Consider the following 13,151-nt stretch of genomic DNA (forward strand, 5'->3'; position numbering starts at 1 on the left):
TGCCTGGGAAGAAATATGTGTTCCTCACCCTCCCAGCCTGGTGGCATTGTGTGTTATTAGGGGAGTAATGAAAATTAGCCATAACTATATTGGGGAGAACATTGGGTATGAACAAATGTCTGAAGCAGATGGTGAACAAGACAGACACAATCAGAGAAATCATGAAGAGGCCATTAAGAGGCTTAAACACCCAAATACAGCACTAGAATACTCCAAAAAAAATACAATGTTCAAATTTCACACATGTTAGAGACATAACAATCTAACAGCATAAAGATAAATATTACAGATTAGAAACAAATACTACAAATGTTAGAAAATGACCATTTAAAAGATTTTTTAACAGCAATCACTACAGTGCACACACACACTGAGTAAAGAAATGGAGAACAGCACCCCATAGTGGACAGTACACACAAACAAATGATAAATCATTCTTCATTTTCCACACTAGAGGACACTGTTCTCCTGCTCCACTCAACATGTGCAGAGTCTGTGAACAACTGAATGTCTGGCCACTTATTGTGAGATCTGCCTTAAAACTTGACCTTACCCTGAACCTACAGTAGAGTACAGTAGAGTTAACTTTATAACCTTTTCCCTTATTTAAACAAACATGTAAATCTGTGGCCAGAAAGATTAGAAATGGCATGTTTAAAGCTATCATTAAAGCCTAAAAATAACTAGTGAAGTTTTTAATTTTAAATATTTTTCTTTGTATATTTTTCGCTACAGAAACTTTAATAGGTTTGAAACTTGGATTTTTTCCCCCTCAGTTCTTCACATAATATAGTGTAGAGACTGGGGTTTCAGTTTCATTGTCCAACCCCTGTATATATATATATGAGATATATAATTAGCACTGATTGGACCAGTGTACTATAGTTTTATGTATGAATGTATCCAACTGAACCATATATGTATAAGCGATATTGAATCAGATAATTGAGGTGTGTTTAACAAATTCTTGAAAAGGAGCCCAGATTTCAATGTATTTATCCCTCAAACCTCTTCAATTGTATCTCATCTTCTGTAGTAGAATCATAGCAAGTACTTCCTTTACCCAAAGTTTAAATGAGGGCAGTTTGACAGATTTGCACCCCCGGAGAATCAACCTCAGAGCCAGCAGTGTAGGAAAGGCCACAGCATTCGCCTGAGGGGCAGTAAACTGTTCTTCTAATGGAGATACTCCAAAAACAGCGGTTATAGGGTTAGGATCTACTGTCACACCACAAATATGGGAGATTGCCTCAAAAACCCCTGTCCAGAAATTGACTAGTGAATTGCAGAACCAGAACATGTGTCCTAAAGTGGCTGAATGATAGTGGCATCTGGGGCAAGCAGAGTTGATTCCAGGATAAATTTTGGCTAGTTTTGCATTTGAATAATGCAGTCGGTGTACTACTTTGAATTGGATGAGGCCATGTCTTATGCAGAGAGAGGTAGTATTTATGCGTTGTACACTACACAGCCATGTTTCATCAATAAGTGTAACCTCCAAGTCTTTTTCCCATGCCTGCTTAATATGTGGGGGATTGATTTCTTGAAGTGCTTTATAAACGTTTGATACAGTGTCTTTTTCGTACTGCTCTAAGTCCAGTCTGGAATCAACAGCATTTTTATGTGGTAAAGAGCGGAATGAGAAATATTTTCTAGCGAAACTGCGTACTTGAAGATTTCTAAAAAAAAAAAAGGGTCTTTGGTATATTAAACTCTTTCTGCAGAGTTTTGAATAATGCAAATGTGCCTTCTGTAAAAAGGTCTCCAAAAAATATTACACCATTTCTGGACCATGTTCTGGACCAAAGCCGAGTCAGACAGAGGTGGGGGGAACAGATGGTTATTTATTAACTGCAGACATAATTATGCAAAACTCATGCGAACGTGTTGAATGGAGACCCACCTGTACAAACCCTTGTTCCCAAACAGAACTGCAGTCTCTCTCTACACCCACCACTATGTACGAAGTTTACAACTTGTGCATCAGCAAATAGGACTCAAGAGGAACAGGCAAAAACTGGCATCGATAAAACATCTTAACAACGTCAGGTACATAAGCAAACATAACCAACACACAAAACCAAATCAAATTTCTCCTGAGGTTCACTCAAGTTGATGTTTATTCTAGTAAGAACAATTTTTAATTCCTAGAAAGACATGCTTAAATAAATAATTAATAATAAAAATGTTGCCCAATTCATTTGGTGCATCTTTGATTCTGACCCATTAAAACAGGAGAAAACACCAGAATTATGTGCTCCTTTAAATGTTATAAATATATGTAAAACTAAACAGGGAACATTCATTCATTGTCTGTGACCCTTGTCCAGTTCAGGGTCGCGGTGGGTCCAGAGCCTACCTGGAATCATTGGGCGCAAGGCAGGAATAAACCCTGGAGGGGGCGCCAGTCCTTCACAGGGCAACACACACTCACGGACACTTCTGAGTCGCCAATCCACCTACCAACGTGTGTTTTTGGACTGTGGGAGGAAACCAGGGCACACAGAGGAAACCCACGCAGATACAAAACAAACTCCTCACAGAGGGTCACCAGCAGGAATTGAACCCACAACCTCCAAATCCCTGGAGCTGTGTGACTGCAACACTACCTGCTGCACCACCATGCTGCCCAAACAGAGAACAGTGTTTCACAGATGAAGTCATTCAGTTTGAACAAATTGAATTGGTTAAAGACATCAAAATTACTGCTGATACCAAGTTAACCAAACAATAGCATGTTCACTAAGCCCACCTCAAGTGCTGCTGATTTGCTCAATATAATCAAATTTACTGTTATTTACCCAAAGGAAAAGCTGCAAAACAGCAGTGTCATCTGTTTTTAGAGAAGTACACAAGCACAGAATTCTCTTATTTCTAACATTTGAGTTTACAGTAAGGTCATCTGTTAACTATCATTGAACAAACAATAACTGGTGGAGCTTCAAACATTTGAGCCTAAGGTTAAGTTTAAGGTTATGTTTAGAGTTAAGGCTAGTGTAAGGTTAGTGTTAAAACAATTCTAACCTTTTGCAGCTTAGAGTTACATTAATAATGAAATTTTGGTATGAGGGTAGGGTCAGATATACAGATAAGGTTAGGTTTTGGGTTAAGAGATTTTTCACAAAGTAGTGACTTCAAAAATAATTCACTTGAACATGAATACGTATAAATAATATCCATTTTACATGTACTGTAATGTTGTCTTATTAAAATATGTATTAAATCAACTTGAGACCAACCTGTTCAGACACTGCACATGTTTAGTGGAACAGAAGAACAGTGTCACCAAGTGTACAAAATAAAGAAACATTCATCCTGTATCTCTTCCGCAAGGTGGTGCTGTTCTCCAGTCTTTTATGCAGAGTCTGTGTGCTGGAGAGTGAGACTCACTCGGTGAGGGAGCTGAACCCAGTTCTTCATTCTCAGGAGAGAGGGCAGTGGAACCAAAGCGAAGAGCTAAACAGACCTAGAATGTGGTTCTATGGAAGTAAATCTGTCTCAACAGACTTTGAAATATTACCACTTTTGAATTTGTAGCACTGAATGTTTTTGCACTGAAATTATGCATCTGAATTTTGTTGCTTTTGAATTTAAGTCTTCAGACTTCCACTTTCCACTTTATTTGGAGTCTGTTACCTTTCTGCTTTTTTACAAAACAACATCTTGTCTTTCCTTATAATCCTCACTGGACACACCTGTTAATGCTTTTCTGATGAGTTCACCACAGCTTTTCTGTAAAACCTTACATGAAATATCTAGATTTATTGAAGGAAACACCAAAGAGTGAATTTGTTCAGACTGTGACCTCCATTATATAGAGCATGATTTATTGACCAAGCTTCTCAATAGAAATGTAAATATTTGTGCATAAATAGTGGGTTACCAGCAATGTCCTGTTATTTTATCAATTATTACTTGTATTGTTACTTGTAATAATACTATGTTACTTGTAAGGAACTTGCATCTAGCAAATTTACAATAAAACTATTAATATGGACTGAACTGCTTGGTGATACATTTGCATCAGTACAGTGAAAGGGGACACTTCTCTTAATAACGTGACTCAAATCACATTGGTTTTGATGTTTCTGCAAGGAATGTCACAGGCTTGTAGTAGAACATGCGTAATTCCCTTCATGAAAATGTCATCTGCTCTGGGCTTGCAGGAGAGGCACATCAACTGCACATAGGGGGCACCCGGGAACACCCTTGTTGAGGATAATAAAAGAATTAGGACACCCTAATGCCTTGCACATTTAGGTGGGGACGCACAAAACCAGGGCCGCGAGGGTGCAAGTGGTATTTAAATGTTAACTGGTAACAGGTCAGCTCAGAGTGGCAGATGAGGAGTGGCTTGTTATAAACATAGTTCAAATGCCAGTGTCCATGATGGTGTGAGGATGCATTAGTGCACATGGCATGGGTGACTTGCACATCTGTGAAAACACGTTAATGCTGAATGATAAGTTTTGAAGCAGCATGCTGCCGTCCAGGCATTGATTTCTGGGAAAAGCCTTGTTTGTAAGACAAGGCCAATCTACATTCTGCACGCCCTACAACAGCATGACTGCTAAACAAATCCAATACCCACGGAAAACAACTGGCACATTATGTAATCAAAACATGTGCAGCTGAAATCCTATAACATGTACGAATCGGAAACCAGTTCACTTTCAGAACTACCACAACTAGTCTCCTCAGTTCCCAGATACTTACAGCGTGTGATTAAAATGAGAGATGAGGCAACACACTGATAAACTGCTGTCTTAACTTTTTTGGAACATGTTGTTGGCATCAAATTCAAAGTGACCTAATATTTTTCAAAGAACAAACTTTATCCATTTCAAAATTTAGAATGTAATCTTTGTACTATTTGAAATTAAATATAGGTTTTAAGTAATTTGCCTGTCTTTGCATTTTGTTTCTATTTACATTTTGCACACACTTCATTCTCTGACATAATCCTCTCTGTTGGGCATTCAGCTCTCTTCTGCTCTTCCTCTGGGGCCCAGAAAAGTCCATTTTCCAAAGCAAATTTTCAACATGAACTTAACCATCAGAAATCCTAAAGTGAAATTAAGAGACTGAAATATCCACGGAATGATATATGTGTTTTTCTTTTAACAATGCTTTGGAAATATGGGTTATTGAATATATTTAAATAGGTTTTCTCCACAGTGATGACATTATTGGGATGGGTAGAGAGCTCAAACTTCTCACAGTTAGAAAATACAAAGTTTAAATTGCACGCATAAAAAATATAAGCCATTTGTAATTCAGTAAGTATTCATACAGTTATTTTAATTCAGCCTGTATGCCTGACTGTTCTGTCTGCTGATGCTTTGCTGTAAACAGTTTTACAATGTGCCAGAGTGTAGAGACCTGTAAGAACACACTCTGATAGATTTTATTCAATATATTCAAAAATAAATGCATCTTTTTCTACGCTCCTGACAAATGGGTGTTGGAGCACAACATTTTCAATAATAATAATGAATATGTGGTCTGTGATTGTTGCATGCACAGTAAATTCACCAGTGTTAAATCAACACTATTAGTGTTAATACTGAGAGTGTTAAATTATTACACAAACAGTGTTAATTTAATACTAATAGTGTTGATCTAACACTGATGAATTTACTGTGTGGTATAGTAGATAAAACATTTTAAAATACCTGAATGTTCTGTAAGCACAAGAGTGTGTGTGCGTGTGTGTGTGTGTGCGCGCACATTTGTTGGGTGTGTGTGTGTGTAGTGTTGGGAGTGATTATCTTATGATTGTCCCACTCTGTGTTTTTGTTATCAAATGCATAGTTAGTGACTAATGTAAAATTAACCAGAAAGTACTGCAGCACTATTTTTACAAGTTTACTGTAATGTCATTAATTTTAAGTGAGCATATATATATATATATTTGAAGTGATGGAGGATGAACACGGCCACTGTCATCAAGTGAACAGTGGTAACAGAGTCTTTGCCCTCATGATGCTTTTTGAAGTGTTGTATGCTGTGAACTTGGAATATCCAAAGAGACTAAATTACACATTTTGCGGCTGTGCAAATCATTTGTTGAACAAGGAGTAGTAAAATATTTAAATTTTATAACTGATCACTGAAAGTGTACATGTTATGACTCAAGACCGTTCATCACTCAGCCACCTAACAGCACACAAAAGGATTTGAGCATTTCGAGAAATATTAAGCCATTGCCAGTCCATGGGATCGTAAATATACGTTTATAGAAAATGAATAAATCATTTATTCAGTAACACATTTACGTTTTACTCCAAATACAATTAATCATGCTACCTCAGGTTTGCGCGCTGCTGTGTATGATTATCCTCAGGTCAATATAAATGTTTTTTTTTTTTTTTTTTTTTTAATCTTATTAAAAGTGTAATATATTTATTTCATTCACATATTTAGTTCAATACATAATATATTTAATTATTTTTTATTGAAATATTTGTTTAAAAATACTTTTATGCACATATTTGCATAACACACACGAGAAGGACACTCAGAAAAGATTTTTAAAATATATTTTACTTTTTACCTCCGGGCGCTCCGGTTTCCTCCCATAGTTCAAAAACACATGTTGGTAGGTGGATTGGAGACTTAAAAGTGTCCGTAGGTGCGAGTGTGTATTGCCCTGTGAAGGATTGACGCCCCCTCCAGGGTGTGTTCCCGCCTTGCACCCAAAAATTCAGACAATGCATTTGTGAATATGAGACTTATGCCTAAGTGTGTTGAAAAATGAAATGTTCAGGTTTTTTATACTACCAGAATTTTATTTAATTTTTTACACTTTGAGGTTCTTATTTGTCTTATATATGCGCATTATCACATCTAAAACTGACTTCTGTATGACAGTTTGTAGCATTCTCTTTTATGGGTAGTGCAATCACAGCTTCTGATATTTTTAAGTATGTTATTACGTTAAAATTGTATCTTGTTAAGTTCACAGTTCTTGATATGCCACTTGGGTCATTGAATCAACATGAACATTGAATCAGTGCCATGTTGAACCAACATGAAATCAACATAAAATCAATGTGCACAAATAAGTTAATTCTGACGTCGGAGAACAACGCTGATTCAACCATTAAGATGATGAAAAAACAAACGTTGATTCAACATAATTTTGCTATCTGGGAAGCATTCAAATCTCTGTGTCAATGGAAGATCAATAAAAGTCTAATAGTTGTAAATTTAAATGTAATTTTTCTGTACATTTAAATGTAATCATTTAACGTAGGAGCCTAGTATAAAATATTTATTATAAATATGACTATATTATTTTACATGGGTCTTGTTTTTGTTTAAGTGTTTAAATGTAAACATGTTTACCATGTGGTCTCCATGGCAACATTAATGCTGTCAGCTTCAAAACAGCTGTAGTGAAGGTCTATGGCTGTAGACGCTGGTCATGTTCAGGTCTGGGTCAACGTGAAAAAGAGAGTGTCCATGTGCTTTAGAGAGGTTCTCAGACTCAGAGGAACTGCTCCAGCTTCAGTGAGGTGTGGAACATGTTTCAGACCCGGAGCAGAGGCTGTGAGATGCTGTCCAGCTGGTGGTGCCCCACGTCTTCTGTCATCTGTACGACGGCTTCATCGGACGGGTCACCGGAGACCAGCCTGAGGTCACTATCCACACACACTACCACTGCTGGGAGTAACTCCACTCAATATAACGAACACACTGATCTCCACCTCACTCTCTGTTTACTGCAGGTCCGCACAGAGGAGGGTGGGACCCTTGTGGTCCCCTCGGGCCCTGTGATCACATACAGTGTAAGTGAAGCTGCTGGTTTAATTGTAAATTACTTATATTTAAGTGAGCCCTGTTCTCATTGGTTTCCTCATTTAACTTCAGTGTGAATGGGCGGGGCTTAACTGCTGTAGGCTGAATAGGTGGATGTATGGTAATGTGTTGGTGTATGACGCCACAAAGAGGAGTGAATACTAACTGTTCATATTTAGACGGTGCGTATCTGGACCACTAGAGGGCGTTAACAGTGGTCACCGATGGAGAGAATGAGATTCATATGAGCTCTTTAACTTCTGAGCCTGTTTGTAGTGGTTCATTCTAATGTGCACCACCCCCCACCCCCACAGTGTCCCAGGCTCTTTCTGGAGCGGCTGGTCGTTCGGCTTCATGGAGGAATGCAGAGGGCTTTCTGGACTCTGCGTTTCTCCAGCACAGAGTGGCACCGTGCAGACAAGAAGGTGTGCACCTTTATCTGTCCAAGACCTCTGTCTGGTGTTGTTAATCACATCTGTAGCTCTGTAGGGTCTTATTTGCCTGTGTGTGTGTGTTCATGTGTCTTCCAGAGGGTCCATGTCAGGCTCCACTACGTTGAGCTCACGCGGGGGGCACTTGCATATCACTGGTTGATTCACAGCAAGGGTTTTTTCATTCCATCGGCTAAGGCCCAAACCTCCTCCCACTGCACTCATCTCCAGCACCATTCTTTCATTTTCTCTCATTCATTTCACTAGTCGTAGTTTATATCATCCATATGACGACCAGAACTTCTCTTACAGTGCCCTGTTTGGACCGCATTCACCGCGAGGGTCACCCTTGCCCAGGTGAGATCTCTCAGACGTGTCTATGTTCACTTCAGCCTGGTCTTTTGATGGAGCTTGACTCACACTGTGAAGCTGGTGTAAGGAGCTGAGCTGTTGCTGTTGTTTCTTTTTTAGCGAGTTGACGGTCTCCTGACGCGAGTGGCATCCTGCGCGTTCACCGAGGAACACAGCTGCAAAACATCTGGAGGTGTTTGGGTGGGTTCAGTGTGTTCTAGTAAACACTAACACACCTGCTCTTGTACAAACCTCACTTCCAAAAGAGTCGGGGACAGTTTAAAAGTTGTAAATAAACAGAGAAAGCAGCTATTCATTCTGTTTGTAACAATATAGTCAGTGTTTTATCTTAAGAACTTATTCATAATCAGTGTTTATTTATTTCATATTAGGGCCCTCTTTCCTGGACCTGAGCTTTGTAGAATGCCTTTCGAAAAACCACTGCACTGCGCTGTTCCCAAGTACTGAGTGTGTTGTTGTTGTCCAGGTGACGGCCTTGCTCCGCATGTGTCAGTCCCTCTTCATCGGACAGGAGGCGTGGTCCTTCAGAACCAGCTCGGGCACAGAGGTGACCCGCCCTGACCCAGACCCTCGGCCTCAGCCCACTCCTGAGGTAAAGCAGATGTGGGGCTGTTATTACGGTAATTAGAACTCCCTGAATGATATAAGACTGGAGCAGGAGGTGAATGTGTGGTGTTACAGACGTCTGGAGATGCAGAGGCTATGGCTCGGGAGGTGCCCTCTTTGCAGTGAGTACAGGGGCAGCTTTAACCCTTTAGGTCCCACACTGAATAAAAGCGCTGGCATCTATTAACAGAACTGACCTCATGCAAAACCTGCTCCTTCTCCACAGCATCTACTCAGAGATTAAGAGGATGACCAGCTTCCCTCTTAAACTGCGGGCCCTGCGCCCGGCCTTCACTGTAAGTGAGCCACATGAAACGGCTATTTTTCTACCTCATCTGAAGGCCGCTGTCTTTAAGCAGTGATGAGTCTCCAGTCCGTTTTCACTGAAACTCCTTCCATTGCTTGTGTAGACCACACTCAGTGAAGCAGGCTGTCGTTGCAGTCTCCGTGAAGCTGGCCGTATGATGTTGGAGGACCTGGCCGCCCTCAACGACAGGGTAAGAAAATGATCGCTTCATCATATTAAATGATATGATGCAAGATAACTGCTTCACTAATGTGATTCTGTGCATCTCTTTACATCCTGCAGGACGTGAGACTCTTCCAGCAGCTCTACCATCGTCTGCTGGTGATGGCCGAGTATCTCCTGTCGTGAAGGGATTGTAGAGGAGCTGGCTGAGATCGGAGTGAGTCTGAATAACCAGACGTGATGGAAAGCATCGGCACTACTTATGAAACCGGACCGTGTGTGTCACTAACGCTTCCTCTCACTCTCAGATCCAGCTCTTCAACTTCATGGACGTCATCTTTGAGGTTGTGCTGCTGAGAATCCAGGCGGGGGCGGAGCCTCAGATCTGTCCAGTAAGATTTCCTTCTGTTTCTCCAGTGGAGCGTGTGTATGTGGTGTCCATCACTGCTTCTAGAATGGATGTGACCCCTAGGGGCCTAGAATAACTAAATGGCAGCGCTCATGTCATTTGAATTTCATTTTCAGAGGCCAGGAGGATTTCTCCACCACCTGATGGCTGTGATTTCCAAGGTCTCTGCAGTCACCAGGCAGAGCAGACCCAGAGCTGACCAGTGCCTGGTCCTTGTCAGGGTAACACTGACAATCCATCGGCACACTTAACACTGTCTCTGTTTGCAGTCTCTCTTTGCAGGGTTCCCACTGGATCTGAGGAGTTAGTTTGTGGTGTTAGACGAGCTGTAGATGTGTGTTTATACTTCGTGTCTGTAGATGCTAGAGGAAGTGTGTTGTGATTGTGTGTGTAATGTCATTCCTTGCCTTTGTTGACTGTTTTTGCAGGGAATGCCAGTTGCCACGTGATCACAGCCTCTATAAGCAAACACCAGTCAGTCCAGTAGTGCCCCATCTCTGCTGGACTGACTGGTCACCACCACAACCCCCTGTAAGTGAACCATCCTGTTGTTTGTCTACTGTCCATTTGTAATGATCCTGTGTAGAGATGAGACACACAAACAGTGAATCTGAGCCCATGTTTCTGTCTTTCCTCCCTCTGTCTGAGTGGTGGAGCCTCACCACACAGACATGTACAGACCCAATAGAGCCTGACAGACCACAGGAAACCTCTGACTGACTTCAGAGTGAAAAGGGAGCAAAATACGACAAGAACAGCACCTCATTTTTCCTTTTATGGCCTGAATATCTCATTATTCATTCTTTATAAACTCCATAAGCGAGTCTCCAAACGTCCACAGCACGCGTCTGAATGGAGGCTCTTTACAGGGTTCTTCTCCAGTCTCAGAAACAACCTCAAAAGCAGAAAGAGTGACTCCTCTAATGTCAGCGCTGAAGACAAGGTGAGACAGCCGTCTACAAGACTAGATGTGGTATATTTAACACACGAGCACTGGCATAATCACTGCACTCTTCTCTCCTCAGTCTACAGTAGACTGCAGTTCTAATCAATTTCCAACTGCTGCAAGGGACGTGAAGAGCCAGATGCAGATGTGAAATCCTGCATTTCATAAGGACTGAGTAGGAGAGGACACTGAGCCTCAGAGACAGCAAACACATTTAAATTCATCGCTGCAGATGAGAGTCCCCCCCTTGCTCTTTAAACAGTGTTTCTGGACGAAGTGTGTGACAGTTTCTGAACGTCCGGACTCAAGACGCTGAAAACTGAGAATTATGATTATATTAATAGAATTTACAACATTCATCACCTGTATTTGAAGCATAAAGACAACTGAAATAACACTCTGCAGAATTGTTCTCTTAATTAAAATAATAAAAGTTATTTTGCATGTTGTAGCTACTTTTTTCCTGAATAAAGCCATCTTCAACAAACTCGAACACACAGACATATTACAGTATTGTATAATTAAAATACATTTAAGATGATCAGCTTTCAATACGTTCACTACAGATCTCAACCAGTTACTGCTGAGTAGTACAGTGTTCATATTAATATATTTATTTACTGTCTTCACTATATATAGATTTATATATAAACTAGGTATTAATTGCCATTTATGTCTTATAAAGCATCATGTAATGCAAAATATATAAGCCTCTAACATATATACATAGACAGTATATATTGCTGATTATTACTAACATTTTTGTTAAGTTTTGGCCATAGTGGAATTAGCTCTCTAGTTAAAGAGTATCTGTTTATGTTCAAAAACATAGTTGCATGGTTATGGACGCCTTTATTACACCCCGCCCCATGTTACCAACCTGCCCCAAGTGTCCTCTTTGTTGAAAACCAAAAGATGGTCTCCCTGTTGTACATTACATATTAAATATTTTTGGGAGTATTTGCCTACCCCTGTCAACTTAAACTTTAACTGTCAGACATGAAATCTCTCTGAACATGAAGTGTTTTCTTCATTATTGTGTGTTGTATACTGATGCAAACCTCAATGTTAACTTCCACTACCTTCCACTGTAAAATTCACTAAACTGCCAATATTTATTTCATAACTGTTATCTAGTAATGTCATAATGGGTGTTAACATGTTAAAGCGGTGACTGAAGTGATATCCATATTGGGTAACACTGTAGCGCCTTGTCAAGTACTTCCCCAGGAAGTAAAGCGTTTTATGGTGTACTTTCCCACGCTTTTAAGAGTATTTACCTGGTACTTACAGTGTACCTTCCCGTTACCTCTGTACATCTAAAATACCTACCAGCCTGTGTTTTAATTTGAACTTTCCTGGCTCTTACAGTGTATTTTCCTCACATTCTGTGGTGTACATTCCATTGTTTTTAAGGGGAATTTACCTGGTACTTATTTCCCATATCTTAAGCATTAACTTCTTTATATCAATCCATACATATATAATATTTACTGGTTCCTACTGGTATTTATCAGTTTCTTTTCAGTGTAATTTCAGATAGTGGTGTTTTATTAAGGTGTTTTGACAGAACATATAATACATTTTTGTCCCAAATATTATGGAGTGGGCCATATCTTCTCTCAACAATGCCTTATCATAGGGTAAGGTTTGTACTCGCAAGAATTAAATTTCTTAATCACACAGTGTAACCACATTTCACTGCCACACTTACATAGGAAATCCTCTTTCTTCACAGAGTAAGAACAACTGAACATCACTTGTTATTTCTGTGTAATTAATGAATACATACATTTTATAATTCTCATTATTTTGTGACTGAAAAGAGAATTGAGTAACTTAAAATTAAACTGTAAGTACCAGGAAAATAATCTGGAAAATGTAGGCGAAATGTGGGAAACTACATTTTAAATTGCAGGAAATTACACAGTAATACCAGGATAGTATACCCTAAAACAGGGGTGTCAAACCAAATCCACGGAAGGCCGTGTGGGTGCAGGTGTTCTTTTCAACCACGTAAAAGCCCCACACTACTGAAAGTCAAGATCTATTGATTAGATCCAATAATTAAAAAAGGTGGAATGAGGTATGGCTTCTGCGTGGTTGGAAAGAAAT

General features: G+C 39.8%; 1 long non-coding RNA gene across 1 annotated transcript; it reads left to right on the forward strand.

Annotated features, from left to right (window-relative positions):
• Nucleotides 1–7,503: 7,503 nt before the first annotated feature.
• On the forward strand, nt 7,504–8,426 carry LOC136687375 (uncharacterized). Its single transcript, XR_010800451.1, has 4 exons — nt 7,504–7,642; nt 7,734–7,793; nt 8,118–8,228; nt 8,334–8,426. It is a non-coding gene; the product is annotated as an uncharacterized lncRNA (long non-coding RNA).
• The last annotated feature ends 4,725 nt before the right edge of the window (nt 8,427–13,151 follow it).

The sequence above is a fragment of the Hoplias malabaricus genome, chromosome 2 (assembly GCF_029633855.1).
Source record: "Hoplias malabaricus isolate fHopMal1 chromosome 2, fHopMal1.hap1, whole genome shotgun sequence".
Lineage (NCBI taxonomy): Eukaryota > Metazoa > Chordata > Actinopteri > Characiformes > Erythrinidae > Hoplias > Hoplias malabaricus.